The sequence below is a fragment of the Phacochoerus africanus genome, chromosome 1 (assembly GCF_016906955.1).
Source record: "Phacochoerus africanus isolate WHEZ1 chromosome 1, ROS_Pafr_v1, whole genome shotgun sequence".
Taxonomy (NCBI): Eukaryota; Metazoa; Chordata; class Mammalia; order Artiodactyla; family Suidae; genus Phacochoerus; species Phacochoerus africanus.
In genome coordinates, this window is record NC_062544.1 from 126,713,918 (window position 1) to 126,730,520 (window position 16,603).

General features: G+C 39.3%; 1 long non-coding RNA gene across 4 annotated transcripts in view; it reads left to right on the forward strand.

Moving 5' to 3' along the window:
- The window catches only part of LOC125126365 (uncharacterized), a 277,061-nt gene extending 262,099 nt beyond the window's left edge, over positions 1 to 14,962 (forward strand). For 3 of the 4 annotated variants that reach the window (XR_007134613.1, XR_007134616.1, XR_007134618.1), the window contains one exon: positions 1,769 to 4,447. This is a non-coding gene — a long non-coding RNA (uncharacterized LOC125126365). Of the gene's footprint in view, positions 1 to 1,768; positions 4,448 to 14,340 lie in introns of those variants that run through there. The other variant, XR_007134617.1, reaches the window with a different exon arrangement.
- The last annotated feature ends 1,641 nt before the right edge of the window (positions 14,963 to 16,603 follow it).

Genomic DNA, 16,603 nt, shown 5'->3' on the forward strand with positions numbered 1-16,603 from the left:
GCACCCTCATTTTTCATCCCTTATGTCATTCTGCCTTATCTTCCATGTTGAGGGGAGGGAATCTAGGAAAAAAATGGCAGACTGTCTCTGCCCACTAAAATGAGCTGGAAACCCAACAACTTCTTGCACACTCCCAGCCTCCATGGATACACCAATGCAATCCATGCAGACAATAACAGCTACTGGCATGGGGCCCCTTGGTTCTCTCTTGAGAAAGTTTTGGATCGTAAGCCCCCCTTGAGGAAAGTTACCCTGGTTTTGGCCCCCACCACTCCATAGACCCATTTGAACTCTACTGCTTGTTAATGACAGGTTTGTAGTGGCAACATTGTTTTGATCCCAGCAGCAGTCAAACCATATGCATAGCGGGACCAAATGCCTCTGATGATTTCCACATTTCCCCATTGGCCATCATGCATGCTGTCTAGGATTGGAGAGAAGCTGGAGCCTGGAGGGTCACAGGAGAGGAAGTTGAATTCACATTACTGGCTGCTTAAGCACCACTGGGGAAGGGAGTTGAGAATAAAAGTAGGGGTGGTGTTTCTGGGAATGACTCTGGGTGATCCCTTATCTTTCTATGCTCGCATGGAAATCATGGACCTCGTGTAGTTAAAAGTTACTATGACCCAGATACTCTGCCAAGTGCTTTACAGACATAATCTCATTTAATTCTCTTGACTCTGCGGGGTTGAAATCATCAGTGTCAGTATCTCATAGTGGAGAAAACTGAGGCTGAGAGTCATTTGCTAAGGGTCACAAATGTCAGTTCAACCCAAGACCAGCACTGGAAGCAGGCCTGATGATTCCAGGGCCTCAATTCATTCCACAAATATTTATTGAGCACCACAATGTGCCATGTTTTCTAGCTGCAAAGAATACACAGTTGGTGTTCCACATCCAGGGATTCAGAGGTCCACCTATATATTCATTGCACTATGCCTTTTTATAAAGTGGACTTGAGCATCTGTGAATTTTGGTATCTGAGGGGACTTCTGGAACCAGTCCCCTGGGCATACTGAAGAATGACTATGTTACAGACAAAGGTCTATGACCTTGTGGGTCTTTTTTCTGTGGAGACAAACCATAAATAATAAATCTAAACACGAAGGATGTAATGTGATCTTCTAGAAAGTGATAGTGCTTTAAGAAACAGTGTGGTACAAAAAGATGGAGAATGGGAGATGTGTGGGGAAGGGAGTCTCTGATACACATTTGCATCTTACATAGGGCTATCAGGACAGGCCTTAGTGATAGACTCACATATTAGAAAGAAGGAAAAAGTTCTAAATTATGCCGTGTTCATTCTGCCTCAACCACTACTGGTGCTGGGCTAAGCATTTTATCCATAATGTCTCATTGAATCCTCCCAAGAACCCTATACAAATAAGATCATCTGCACTTTTCAGATGAGGAAATTGAGACTCTAGAGGATTAAAAAAAAATTGTCCAAAATGATTCAGTTAATAAGTTATAGGGCTGACATTTCAACTTGGCTCCTCTAGCTCCAAAGTCCCTGGCCCTTTTGACAACCGGAATGCTGATGGAGAGTGTGGGGAAGCTGGGGGCTGTCAGCAGAGAGGTGCAGCGTGGAGTACGCCCTTGATTGAGAAAGTCACCCTGCAGCGCCTCCCTCTGGGGACAAGGTCACTCTGGAGGCTGAGGCTCTCCTGGTGATGCTGGGCATCACAGAGGCAGGTGGCGTGGTTGACGTGTGGTGCTCTCTCCACATTGCATCTCCTCATGTTTGTTTTTCCTTTTTTCCCATAAGGTTTTGAAATCATTTCTTTGGTAGTTGGAGCAGACAGATGTAGAGAAGCAGTTCTTGAAGAACCACTTGCAGATGTCAGAAAACACAAGGTTTCTGGAAGCTACACAGAAGGTCTGCTCTTTCACGGAGGAACAGTGGCACCCTGGGCATGAGGGGCCAGAGGTTAAGCATCATTTTAGGGTGTGTTTGGGGGAACTGTTTATAAATTTACCAGAGTCTGGTTCTCAATTTGGCAATCGCTGTTCTCCTGAGTGATCCCCTCCCCTGTGTCTGACGTCATTCCCTCGCACTGCACTTTCTCTTTCCCATGAAGATCAAGAGTGCAGTGGTCTGAGAGGACTTTGCTTGTGGAATGAAGGTCTCTCAGCTGACAGTGTACTCCATTCTCCCTCCAGGATCCTGAGAACAGCCATGCAGTCATGTCAAGTCATCCATCTAAAAGTCTGTTTCTGAAAGCGGTAGGTTGCTTGACTGCTTTTGGTCCCTCAGTAACAAACCTGAGACAGTGAAAGGACTGTTGGGTGAGTGCTCTGAAAAGGCAGGAGCACCACCAAAATATACTTGGGAGATAACAAGGAAGAGAAGGATAGAATCCATTCCTTCTGGGAGGCCCCAGTTTCACAGCCTCAGTTCACCCTCTGACCTCATGGCAACTCAAAAGCAGATTCCATCCTTTACATCCACCATCTATATACATGTGGAATGTATATATATAACAGTGGCAACTCATATTTGTTAACATATTTTAATGTTCTGAAAGCACTGCTCATGGGTGTTGACTTGTTTAATCTCATTCAAACAGCAGAGCAACCCAGTTAATGGGATATGATAATTTAAATCTCTTTTGGCAAATGAGGAAACTGAAGAACAAAAGTTCAATGACTTGACGAGGTCAGGGCTGGTGAAGGAGAGGGCGCGTGACTCAAGCCGAGGTGCCCTGAGTCAAACTGTCATGTTTCCTCCCTGACAAGGTAAGGGTGTCTGGTACCAGATTTGTGCAGAGCAAGAACAGTGGCATCGCACTCTTTCTACCCATCTCTCTCTTCTTCCTGTGTCTCTCTTTACTCAAGGTCTCTCTTCTCCTCCTCTCCTTTCCCCTCCTCCTCTCCTTCCTCCATCTTTCCCTTCTCCTTCTTCCTCTCTCTATCTCAACTTGGAGGTAAATGTCCTCCAGGGTGAAATGTGCAGAAGTAGCCTCACCTACAATTGTGATCCTGTGGCAGACACCCCAAGGGGAGTAATGTAAGGAGACATTCATAAGTGCCTCCAGGGCCCTGAGCTGGCCATGTGCCTTGAGGCCTTACAGGAGGTGAAACTCGCTCTAGAAACTACATCTTGGATGGTATCTCATGACCACACAGGCTCCCACAGAGGGAGAGATGATCCATGTCACAGAGTCAAGGCCAAACCCAGAGTCCCTCAAGACCTTTCCTGGTTCCTTTATATTCATCACACTTTGAGCTACATGCCTGTCCATTGTCGGTCTCCCCATTTGACTGGGTGATATCAGGCATAAGGACCATGAGGACTGGGTATGCCTTGTTAACCTCTGTCCCCTTGGTTCAGAGCACTGTAAGCCCTCACAGATATGTGGTGAGTAAGCAAATGAATGAATAAAAAAATGATGCAATAACAGTAGCTTAATATGTCATTCTCTCCATTCTCTTCTTGCACTTTGAAAGAAGATTCTAATGAAGAATGTGTTTTAACATCATTAAAATTTTCATGTGGAAGGAGTTCTACATGGAAGGCCCATTCTGGAGTGAGTGATGAGGAGTGCATCTGTCCAGCGTTTCTCCAAATGGTACACAGCAGATGCCCTGGCATTAAATCAATCTCATCCCCAAGACCAAGGGAGGTTAGATCTCAAAGAACAGGAAAATTGAGGAAGCCGGGGAAAAAAGGCAGTGGGGGTCTGACTTTTTTCCACCCAGATGTTCCCTCTGTGAACCTCTGGTTATTCTATCCTGAATGTGAGGTTAAATGTGTAGAGGTCTGCAGCCACAGTCTAGGAGGCAAAGTTCTTGTTGGACAATAAAAATTCAAGCCCACTGCTGGCCCTGCTGGGTCCATCTGTTATTGGAATTAAGTTCCCCATCTCATTCCAATCAAACTGCAAAAGCTCTCTGGCAGGATGTCAGGTTTCAAACAGAAATGTCAGCCAAGGACTCCTGAGGCCAAAGTCTGATCAGAGCAAACTTGAATCAATTTACGTATTAGGCAGAAATTTATAGGGAATTTAGTGGTGTGGTGGGCCTATTTGTTAAGTATTCCTCATTTGCATGCTCTGGACTAAAAATCTACAAGGAGCTATGTATAAAAATCAACGTCAAAGGCCAATGTAACTTCTATCCAAAGGGAGCATATATCCATAAAAGAATGTGAAGGGCTGACCAGAGTGATTTTCTTCCCCAATATAAGAGCAAAAAGAGCTTGAATATGTTCTAAGCCCAGTTTAAACCTAAGCCCCAATTTAAACCTTGATCTATGACTCGGGCAAAACTAACCCTAATAATAATAATAATAATAACCTTCATTGACTATTTAGTATATGCTAGACTCTGTGCTATGTACTTTGCATAAAATGGTATACCTTCTCTATGTGCTGACAATAAAACAATGCTTAAGACATTCTTAATTTAAAACATTTACAAAGCATGGTATTATCCAATGATATCACACACACACACACACACACACACATACACACACACACACACACACACACACAGAGTGTATTTTTTTAAAAAGGAAGGGGAAAACACACATCAAACTCAGAGATTAGATTAACTGTGGGAAAACTCCAGGGTTTGAGAGCACAACCCATTATTCATTCATTCAACAGATAATGTCTAGCACCTTCTATGCCAGGCACTGATACTGCAACTTTGCAGCTGTGACATCTACATCCTAGCATTATTGTTCTGTTAGGTATGTTTACAGAATGAGAATGTGTGTGTGTGTGTGTGTGTGTGTGTGTAACTATAAATAAAAATAAGTAAAAATAAATGCAAATTAAATAACATATTTTTATATTAACAAAATGTCAAGTGACTATTCTGGCTTTTGAGAGTCCTTACATATTGTCCCAACCATAAGTGTTGTATGTATTGGTGACTATCACTGGCTGCAATAATTCCTCTCATGGTCCCCTTCAGAAGGCTAGCAATGACAGTGGTGCAGTGACAATCAATCACAGTACGACGACTTGCACAGATTTGGTTCATTCCCTCCATTATGTTTTTTGAGAGTATCACTAGCCACAAAGTACTGAGTAAACCCCAATTTGATTATATATACATTTACCAAAAGACATGTACAGAAATGGTCTTAGCAGCATTAGTCATAATAACCCCAAACTGAAAACTACCTAAATGTCTAGGTAGAACAGTTGAAAAGATAAAAAATGTTCTATATTTACACGAGACTATACAGAAGTAAAAAGCAATGCATTTAAACTGTATACAAAAAATAAGTGGATGAATCTCACCAATATAAAGGAAGCCTGGTATAAGAATAACACCCTACATAGTTGCATTCATAGGACATTCAATAATAGGCAAAAACAAGGCATGATATTAGAAGGCAGGACAGTTACCCTCAGGAGGGAGCAGTGGCCATGGTACATTATGGAAGCTTTGGGGTGTACCAGAAAAGTTTATCTTCTTGCTGTGGGTGATGATAATATGAGTATCTTAGTTTAGGAGAAGTTGTTGAGTCTTATGGTTATGCTTTGTAACTTTTTTGCAAGTATATTTTATTTCCATCAATAGTTTACCAAAACCAAAAGAAAATGAAAATATAAAACCCTGAAATCCAATCTGTGTCTTTTTGTTGTTGTTGCTATTGCTGTTGTTGTTTTCATTCTATTTGTTTGTTTTTATTTCCCCAATACATTATTTTTTTCTACTGTACAGCATGGTATGTGTAACTGGGTCACCATGCTGTACAATCTGTGTTGTTTGAATCTCCTCTTTGGTAAGCCTTCTCTGGGCTTCAGTTATAGCATCTGTAAAATGGGAGAGGGATTTGCTAGTTGATCTGTAAGGGCCCTTTCAGCTGGACTACCTGTGTATGACCTCTTCCAATCCAACAATCAATTTCTGGAACAATGGGCAAAAATTGAGAATGAGCCTGGGGTCATTAGCTCTTCGAATGTGTAAAAGGCTGATGTCACATGTGAGCCAATTTTAAGGCATTTTTTGTAAGTTAAGGACACCATCAATGCACAAGGGAAAGCCTGTCTTCCAGGAAAATGCACGTAGCTAATTCATTCCCAAAGTGCTTGGGGGATAAGCATGAATATGCCAAATGCTGTTTCTGCCAAGCTTCTTTCTGTCCTGCCAATTCATAGACCCTGTGATGGGAGGGTCAGTAGTTGCAGAGGTGGGGCTGTTCCTGGTAGGAAGGAGGCAGCTACCATGCTCTCCACCTGCCCACCGCTGTTTGAATAGGCACTTCCTCTCTGAGGGGAGCTGCTTCGTAATTTTCCTCTTACCGCTACTGGACGTCCTGGAATGGCAACATCACAGCCTGTACCCATTCACAACAGGAAAGTTGGACATCCGCAGACAATTCTGGCACGAGAGGAGGAAAAGTCCTCTCCTGTGTGTCAGTTTCTATATTAGAACCAGGAAAACCATTTCTATAGTGTAGACCATGCTGTAATCTTCACAGGAGATTTGGGGCTCCAAGTAGGGAAACGTCCCAGAGTTAAACTCAAGCCTGACATCTGCAGAACAGAGATTCCCAAAGAAGGCATTATTTTGAGGACCCTGAACAGACACACCATGGTAACTCTAAATCCAAGGAAAGGTGCTTTGAGGGTTAGAGACAATTTCTGGTGAGTGAATGAGCTGTAGGGTATTATCCTAACTGTAGCCTGCCTGGGCCTCCTGTGAAAGGTCACTTCTCATAAGAATGCTGAAATTAGCAGCTGAAAATAACCAAGTCCAAAATCTGAATCTACATCATCTACATTGTTTCTTTTATCAAACAATCAGAGGTAAAAGACCTGTTTTGTTGTTTTATTTCTTTTTGTTTAGTAATTTACTTCTAATCTTTCACTGGCTAATGCATTTTAAATAATACAATGGAAAGGAAGGATTAAAAATGAAATAAAGAGAAAGGCAGAATACAAACCCCAATGTTTGCTTGTTAGTTTTGACAGACATTGGTGTGCTAAGTAGCAATCAGAATCCATAAATGCCTCTTCTTGAGCTGGGTGCTGGTCAAATAGATGGATTTAGTTTATGAAAATTGCTGGTTGCAATGTCTACACGACATAGTGAGCTGGTGGTGGTCTGTGGATTTTAGGATCATTGCTCCATGGAGGCTTCTCACTATCCCAAGAGCATACTTTTTTGAGAAGAAATAGACTTAACACAATGCCCCAAAGAGAGGAAAGGATCAGGGAACAGGATATTGTGATTAAGGATGGTGACTCAAGATAAGAGGATAGAAGAGCAGGTAGGAAAATTGATGTGTCTTAAAAAATCAAGATTTCATTGATGAAGCAATTTTTGGTGACAATGAGAGAAACCTACTGTTTTCTGAAGAGTGGGACCAAGGGAACATCAGTAAATAAGCAGAGTAATTATGGAGAAGGAGGCATACAGATTTCTGCTCATGGTGTTCAGACAATCCAGATGCCAATCCAGGAGATATTCAAGCTCTCATTCAGGTCAACCTGGGGACACCAGGCAGGTAAAGCATCACTTCTCTCCACTCATTTTCTACTCAAAAATGGCAGATGGAAAATCACTTTTTACAAACGCAACTTTCCTATTTCACTGAATACCAAATATAAAAGCTCATGTCATTACAATTGCTGTTAATAAGTCCTGAAAGCAAATTGAGAATTAGGACAATTACCACAACACACCAAGAGACTAAGCTGGAAAACAATTTCTTTAAAGTCACTGCGTAATGTCTCACTGAAGCCAGCCAACCCTTCTTGTCTTGTTTTGGAATTTTGGAAAAGAGAGCGCTTGAAGTAGGGAAGACAAAAGACAGAAATCCTACAAGCAGTTTAGTTTCCAGTCCAAGACAGCTGTTGGGTGACTTCACCCATTGTGAGAACAGCCATGCGTGGAGGGAATTAACAGATGAAAAGCCAGCAAACTCAATATGGGGCATGTAAACATGCTTTCTTAGTCTCTTTCTTTCTTTCTTTTTTATTAAAGTATAGTTGATTTACAATGTTCCTTCAATTTCCGATGTACAGCAAAGAGATCTAGCTATCCATACACACCCATTTTTTTCTTTTTTTTTTTTTTTTAACTTTCCATCAGGTTCTTACCCAAGAGATTAGATATGGTTCCCTGTGCTGTGCAGCAGGACACCATCACCCATCCATTATAAATTAAACAGTCTGCATCTACCAACCCCAAACTCTCCCTCAGCCCCCTTCTCTACTCTCCCCCCCGGCAAACACAAGCCTTCCCTCCATGTCCATGATCTGTTTCTATTTTATAGATAGATCATTTGTGCCATATTTTGTACTCCTCATATAAGTGATATAATATGGTGTTTGTCTTCTTTTTCTGACTTACTTCACTCAGTATGAGAGTCTCTAGTTCTATCCATGTTGCTGCAAACAGGATTATTTTGTCCTTTTAATGGCTGAATAGTATTCTATTGTATATATGTACCACATTTTCTTAATCCATTCACCTATCGATTAAAGGCCTAAATGTAAGGCCAGATATTATAAAAATCTCAGTCTCTTTTGATTCTCCTTAGTGACCGACACACCTACAAGTGAACTTACATATGTGTATGTTTATATGAAACATAGAGGACACAAGAAAGGGTAGGAGACATGAAAAACAGTGGAGGAAGATAAAAATTTCAAGATTCAAATCATGTTGCTGCTACCCCACTTCAGAGAGTCTCTGAGGAAAGAGCTAGAAGGGCTGTTCACCACTCAGCTTCCTTCCAAGAAATGAAATTATGAGCAAAGGAAGGGCCAAGAAAATGCCAATTAGTGTCACACTAACATCTTTGTTAAGGCTGAACATGGACTTCAGAAATGTAAACTTGGAACTCCAGTGAGCACAGCCAGCCTTGAGGGATTGATATTGGGTTCTTCTGAAGGACTGAGGGAGATCCAAGAGGAGATCCAATTAGATACTCACTAATGAGAAAATGTACTGACACTAGGGTTTCATTTGCAAGAGTAGCGAACTCAGAAAAATGGAATCCCTAAAACTGCATTTGGAACTGTCTGTCATTAGAGACAGACAGAGACAGTGACTGCTAGAGAAAAATGAGACAACAGACAAACCAAAGAGAGAGGCTCTAATTGAGAGGACCTGGGGGAACCAATGAAAAAAGAAAAGCCCAAACTTTCCTGCCTCAGGTGCAAACTGCTACATTTGGAATGGCTGGACAAGGGGGCCCTACTGTACAGCAGAGGAAACTGTGTGTGATTGGGTCACTTCGCTGTATAATAGAAATTGAAGTAACATTGTAAATCAACTACAATTTTAAAAAGTGTAAACTTGCTGAAAAAAAAACCTTCAAAGGCTACCTTCCTCCTGGTTGGTGGACTACAGTTGCTTGGAATAACCACCAATGCCTTATACATATTTCAAACTCTCCTTCCTGGGTTTATAATTTTCACAGAGGCAGCTGCAAATGTAAGTCATGAATGTAAGATGATGCTTCTTTGCGGGGTTGTAAAGACAATCTAAGAACAAGTTATTTCAGAGTCACAGACTTCACAGCCGGAGACCTTTTCCATTGCCTAATGCACTTACCCGTGAAGCTTTCATTGTTTCACTCTTACCCAGTTGTATCATTATTTAACTTACCTCATCAGGGAAATCATTGTTTAAAAAATGAATATAAATGGCAAAAGAGTTTTCTACTTATCTGTTCCAGGATAATAGCCTCCCTCCCCCACTTCCCGCCACAGAAGGGTTAGGCCCCTGTGGGTGATGAATGGTTCCAAAGAGTCTGACAGTCCCAGCGAGAGACATGAGAGTAAAAATAACTAGCTGATTACCAATAGAGAGCAAATTGGCCACTTGAGAATTCAGTGGCTGGAGGGACGATGAATGAGAAAACAAAAATCCTCATCAAGAGACTAGGCTTTCTGATTAGTCCAAGCGCTGGTCACCGTGTTCCATGCCTCTTCCTCCCTGCTGTGTGATGATTTACATCCGTTTGGACATCATTTTGTATTTGGGGTAGTCATTTCCAAAAGGGTGTTTAGAAGACTTTGAAGTACTTAATTATAACCAGGAGGCAGTTAGGGGCCAAGAAGTGAAATGGGAGCTGCTGTCTTGAGCTGTGGAACGTTCATGTATAGAAGAAGCCCATGTCTGGTTGGTTTGATCTGGTTTTTCATTCCATCACCCCGTAAGGCAGCCTTCCAAGGTTTTCTGGACTCTGGAAGCAAATTAAAATGAGAGTATTCTTGGCCAAGGGAATCCACATTCAAGGCAGCTTCAAGGATTTCAATATGTGAATGGACTGGGCTTGCTGTTAATAGTCAACTACTAAAAATAGAAGTAATTTGAGAATCTTTTGAAGGGAGACCATTTTTACTAGTCTTCATTTGAACAAACCCATTAAATGAGGGAGGATATATAATGAACCATTGACAGGCTAGCCATCCTCAAAAAGCTTCAATGCTAAGTCATATATATGTGAAGAGATGCAGGACGATTAACCATTAGCCCCCAATTGGGCATAGCAATATGAGCTGTAGGAATTAAGAGAAAGAGGAGGATTTTAAGTTAGCTAAGCACAATAGGATGCAGGGAAGAAGGATGATATTACCCAGGACTTGAAAAATGAAAAGAACAATGGTAAATTTCTGGGAAAATATGGCTTGAATCTGTTTTTTGTTTTTTTTGTTTTTTGTTTTTTTGTTTTTTTAATGATTTGTCTTGAGCTAAGGGGTTCTGGGAAGATGAACCTGGATATCATTTCCCATGTATGCATGGTCCTTCAACATCAGGCAGGGAATGGCTTTGGTCTTAGGAACAATGGAGGAACATTAATGATTCTGAGTAAAGTCAGAACTGTGTTAGAGATCTTCATAGGACAAAAACGATGTTCTCTGAAACTTTACCAACTGGAAAGATCAAAAGTTAAGCCCACCAATTGATTCTTCTTTGGTGTAGACACCTGCATTATGGGAAAGAAGAATGCATAACACAGTGCCTGACACATGGAAGGGTTTACCCAATACTACTGAATGGATGAATGAAACTGAAGGTACTAGTATTTCTAGAAAGAGCTGAGGAAGACCTAAGGTTACCTCAGCCCTCTCAAGAGGCAGGGATGAATGATTTGAAGAGGATCAGGTTAGGGGTTACGTGAACTTGGGTATTTGACTTGACCTTCCTGGGTCTTTATTTCCTCACTTAAAAAGACAAAGATAAGTTTGTGAATAGGCTCTAACTACACAAAGTTTCTTGTATGTATGTTTGGGGACACAGATGCCTGAATAGCTTGAATCGAGGGCTTGAGGAGCCCAATATTTCACTTAAAGTTAAAAACCTGGGGATTAAATTTCCTTCATACTTTAAGAGGCTGAGATTCTCAGAATCCAAGGATGTTTCTCTTCCCTGGAAGGACAATTGGAATGCCTGACACCACAACTCTGCTAATTTTGTCATCTTGGAGGTCCATGGCTGATTGGTTTCACTGAAATGAGGAGAAAAGAATTTTGCTTCTAAGCATCAACTCAGATTCCCCAGCAATTTAAGGAGTATTATTGATCTGATCAGCCATGCTGGGGTGTAATTGACCATCAAAAGAGAAAAATCACTGAAAGTCACTTGCTCCATCAGAATGTGACATTAGCAAAGTGTAATCTCTGACACAGCCCTTTTTTGTAGAATTGTTTTTTTCCATTTCTGCTTCCTTTCTTTACAATGGCTTCTGTCATAAGGTTATTGGAAAGAATAACTAGTTAATGATGGGGAAAAATTACTTGGGAAAATGATGTACTTTTGCTCTGAAGACTATTGTTCAAAAACAATATGCAATAATATTTTTGTTGAACGAACACATTCAGTAGGTGCTCTGATTTGGGGACTTGTCAATAATGACATGATGCTGACTGGCTGAAATATGAGCAGTTAAAGAAAATGTTATCTTTCACCAGAAGCTATTTTCAGTATAAAACTCCAGCACGGAAATGTAGTTCTTGCAATTTACAATGAGACAGGGCTTTTAATAATGATTTTTGGCTTAATGTATTAATGAATGGAGATCTGAAGGATAAAGGACTTACAATGTAATAAGGAAAGCTCAAGAAGAGATTAGACTCTAATCAAAATAAATTGTGTTTTAAAATTGATTTCAATAAATTCAACTGTTTCCCTTTATTTATACTAAAAAGAAAGGTACTGTGGTAAGCTGATTCATATCACTGAAATAAAAAGAATGCATATTATGTTTTAATATAATATTAATAAATTGCAAGTACCAGTTTACAAGAAGAAACCATATATAGGCAAGAATAGATATTCTTGGTGAGAAAAAAATGTTACACTATAAATGTCAATAAATTTATTTTTTCTTTCTGAATAGTACCTGTCATTTAATTGAAGAGCTGATGAGCATCATAGAAAAATACCTAAAATGTTATGAATAAAGGCAATGAAACTTACTATGATTACCTTTTCTTTCCATTGTTTCTCTCAGTTTCTTCTACTTCTCTCAGTAGTAATGATGTTCTTTATTCTTCATTAGGCAACCTAAACTCAGAGGAGACATTTTCCTCCAAGAAATTTCAAGAACTCTAATATACTTCACTTATAGATTTCTATAAAGAATATTGCGAAATGAGTCAAGATCAGTCTACTTAGTATGTCACCATTCTAAACTTGTCCATATCTTAATATTTTATGTCTTCAGCAAGAGCAGAAATGTATACCCCATCTGTAACTTTCCTTCTTCCACTGACAACAATGAAAATAAATTATCAAGCAGCACCCAAATCTCTGTCTCCCAGTGAGCGCAGAAACTTCTTCCTGGTTGCCTACAAGTGAACCCTATGGGTTAACTAACTCTGGAGTCCAGTGCAATGCCTTAACCTACTATAGGTTATAAGTCATACAATATTTAGCTTACTCTCCCATGGTATCAGCAATAGGAAGTGCCCAATACAAACTACTGAAATAAAACTGGAAAAAAACCTAAATTGCAATCATTCTGTATTTGCAAGTAGTGGGACTCTATGGTACAACCCTAATGGGGGTCCTGAGGTTTCCCAAACTATAGAGTCTTCTTCCATATCATTGCTCATGTTCTGAAAAGAATTGATTCAATGAGTCTTTATTGTCATGTTAATCTGTTATTCTAAAAATGAGACTGTAGGAGTTTCCATTGTAGCTCAGCGGTAACAAACCCAACTAGTATTTGTGAGGATGAGGATTCGATCCCTGGCCTCATTCAGTGGGTTAAGGATCTGGCATTGCCCTGAGCTGTGGTGTAGGTTGCAGATGCAGCTCGGATCCTGCTTTTCTGTGGCTGTGGTATAGGCCAGTAGCTGCAGCTCCAACTAGACCCCTAGCCTAGGAACTAACATATGTTGCAAATGCAGCCCACAAAGAGCAAAAATACATAAAGACATAAATAAAAGTGATAATGTAATGTAGAGAATAGACTTGTGTTTGCCCAGGGGGAGGGGTGGTGGGAGAGGGATAGATTGGGAGTTTGAGATTAGCAGATGCAAAATATTATATATTGAATGGATAAACAACAAGGCCCTACTTCACAGGGAACTATATTCAATATTCTGTAATAAACTGTAATGGAGAATAATATGAAAAATAATTTATATTTAGATATATAAAACTGAATCACTTTGCTGTACACCTGAGACTAACACAACATTGTAAATCAACTATACTTCAGTAAAATCATTTTTTTAAAAAAGAGATACTATATGTAATATGTTTTTTAACATACTAACCAGATTCTACTCTGGTAGAATCTGGGGGGTAATACTGGAGTCAGATTCTCATAATCATGAACACCTAGTTACAAGGGATAAAAACTAGGTTTATCCATACTGAAAGGTCACTGACTTCCTGAGGATGAAAGGATCTGACTGTAGATGGTGTATCCAAATAAAAAACATATATGGGTATTTATTAAATGCCTTTAGCCATTATGGTAAATTTAAATACCAACAAACACTTTAATTTTCTGTACAATATGGAATCACTGGTGTTATCACGTCAAGACTGTGGTTGTATGTTAGTTCCATGGTAAATGTTAATGAATCCTGTATTATAGTTATAATTGCTGCTGGAAACTCAGAATTTAGTGGTGGATTTACTTTGGCATTTGAAACACAGCATGGTGTTTTTTACTGGACTCTCCAAAATTGCTGTTTTCTACATGCTGAGGTAAGTTCTCATCAGAGAAGAATTAGATCTTAAATGTTTTACAATGCCCTCAAAATGTTGGAAAGAGGCCATGGATTCCAGACCATTCTGATGGGCCCCAGAAATACAAGCTAAGCTCTAAGGGATTCTGTGCTTTTTATTCATTCCTAATAATCATACCTCCCTCAGAGTGTGATTCTCTCCATTTCACAGATGAGGAAACCAAGATTGTGGGAAGTTAACCAGTCATCTGCAAAGACACAGATAACATCAAGTCAACCCAAAATCATTTCATTGATTTAAAATTTTGAGAACTTTCCAATAGGGTCCCAAGCTGGCCGTACCCCTACAAATCTACCTTGGAGGCTCTCAAAACAAGATAAAGACTTTGTGAGTATGAGAGGAGAAAGAAAAGTAAGGAAATGCATCTGTAATGTTGCTGTCTGGGTGGGCATACAAACACACACACTTGTATTTTAAAGGTTCAGCTCTGTTACTGTGTTTCTCTGACTTTGGGGAAGTCACTGTTCAGGCTTTCATTTCCTTATTTGTCAAACTGGGGCATGTGAAAGAATGAGTGGCTCAGTACAATTGCATGCATTCTTCCAACTGATGCTGAAGGATCCTATGTGTGTATATATATCATAGCATGATCTGTAAAAGCCAGGAAAAATACTGTAATTTGGGGGTCCCCTTTTCAAGATCCTTCCCCTCTCTCCTACCTCTAAATTTGAGAATTCCCGGAGTTCCACCCCAAACCCTCCATTCTTCTCTAGCACTGCTTTCTCCTTGGGTGGTCTCACCCTTTCCCAGTTCTTGTTTTAAAGTCTATTTTGAGTATAGCCACTTCAAATTGCTTATGATCACTATTTGCTTATCTTTTTCCATTGTTTTTCTTTCAAACTATTTGTATCTTTGAATCTAAAGTGCCTCCTGTACACAGTATATAGTCAGATATTTTTTAATGTACTCTGATAATCTCTGCCTTTCTACTGTGAGCATCCATATTTTAGTATCATCCATACCCATCATTACTAATATGGTTGGATTTACACTTGCCACTTTGTTTTTGGTTTTCTATGTCTCAAGTCTTTTTGTTCTTCTGTTTCTCTTTTATTGCCTTCATTTGTATTTAATGGCTATTTCTTACTGTAGCATTTCACCTGCATTAATTTTTTCACTACATTTTAAACAGTTTTTTTTTAATGACCACACCTGCAACATATAGTATTTCCTGGGCCAGGGACTGAATCTGAGCTGCAACTGGGACCTGTGCCACAGCTATGGCAATGCTGGATTCTCTAACCTACTGCGCCAAGCCAGGGATCTAACACCCACTTTCATAGCAACTGCTGTTACTGCAGTCAGATTCTTAACCCACTGTGCTGCAGGAGGAACTCCTAAACAATTATTTTCTTTGTGGTTACTCTAGGGCTTACTATGTACATCCTAATTTATCAAAATCTACTTCATATTTATGCTAACATATTTCAGTGAAACATAGAAACTTTATTCCTGTATAACTCTATTCTCTCCTCCTTTTGTAATATTATTTTTCTACACATGTGACCTAAATATGTTCCAAACCCAACAATGCATTGTATTGCTTATTACTTTAGGTGATCTTACATATTTTACACACACTGGGAGAAGGAGGGAAATATTTATTTATTGACTTTAATATATTTCTTTTATTTATCATTTTTGATTCATCTAATTTTTCCTGTGGAATTGAGTTATCATTTGGTATTATTTCTTTACCCCAAACCAGTTTTGCTCCCACACAATTCCTGTGTGCTGGTGTTTTCAAATGGATTACATTTCTACACATTATAAGCCCAACTATACAATTACATATATATTGTTATATATATACACATTTACTTTTAAAATCAGTTAAGAGAAGAAAAGGAAGAAATAGTGCAATTACATCTTTTTTGTCATTTTTAGATAAAATTAATATACCATATAATTAACCATATTAAAGCATATAATTCAATAGCATTTAGTTCAGTCACAATATTGTGCAACTACCAACTTCTCTAGTTTTAAAACTTGGCATCACCCCAGAAGAATATTTCACATCTAATGAATATTCACTGCCCATTCTTCCTTCCTCCATTTCTTGGCAAACACTAATCTGCTTTCTGTCTTTATGGATATAACTATTCTAGGTATTTCACATAAAAAGAATCATAAAATATGTGTCCTATTGTGTTTAGCTTCTTTCACTAAGTATAATGTTTCTGAGGTTCATCATCTTGTAGCATGTATCAGTATTTCATTACTTTTTATGGCTGAATAATATTTCACTGTATGTATATATCACAGTTCTTTTTTTTACTACTCATTTGTTGGTAGACATTGGTTTGTTCCCATTTCACCTTTTGGCTATAGCGAATAATGCTAATGTAAACAGTCATGTATAGGTTTCTGAAAGACATAGGTTTTTATTTCTCTTAGATATATACCTAGG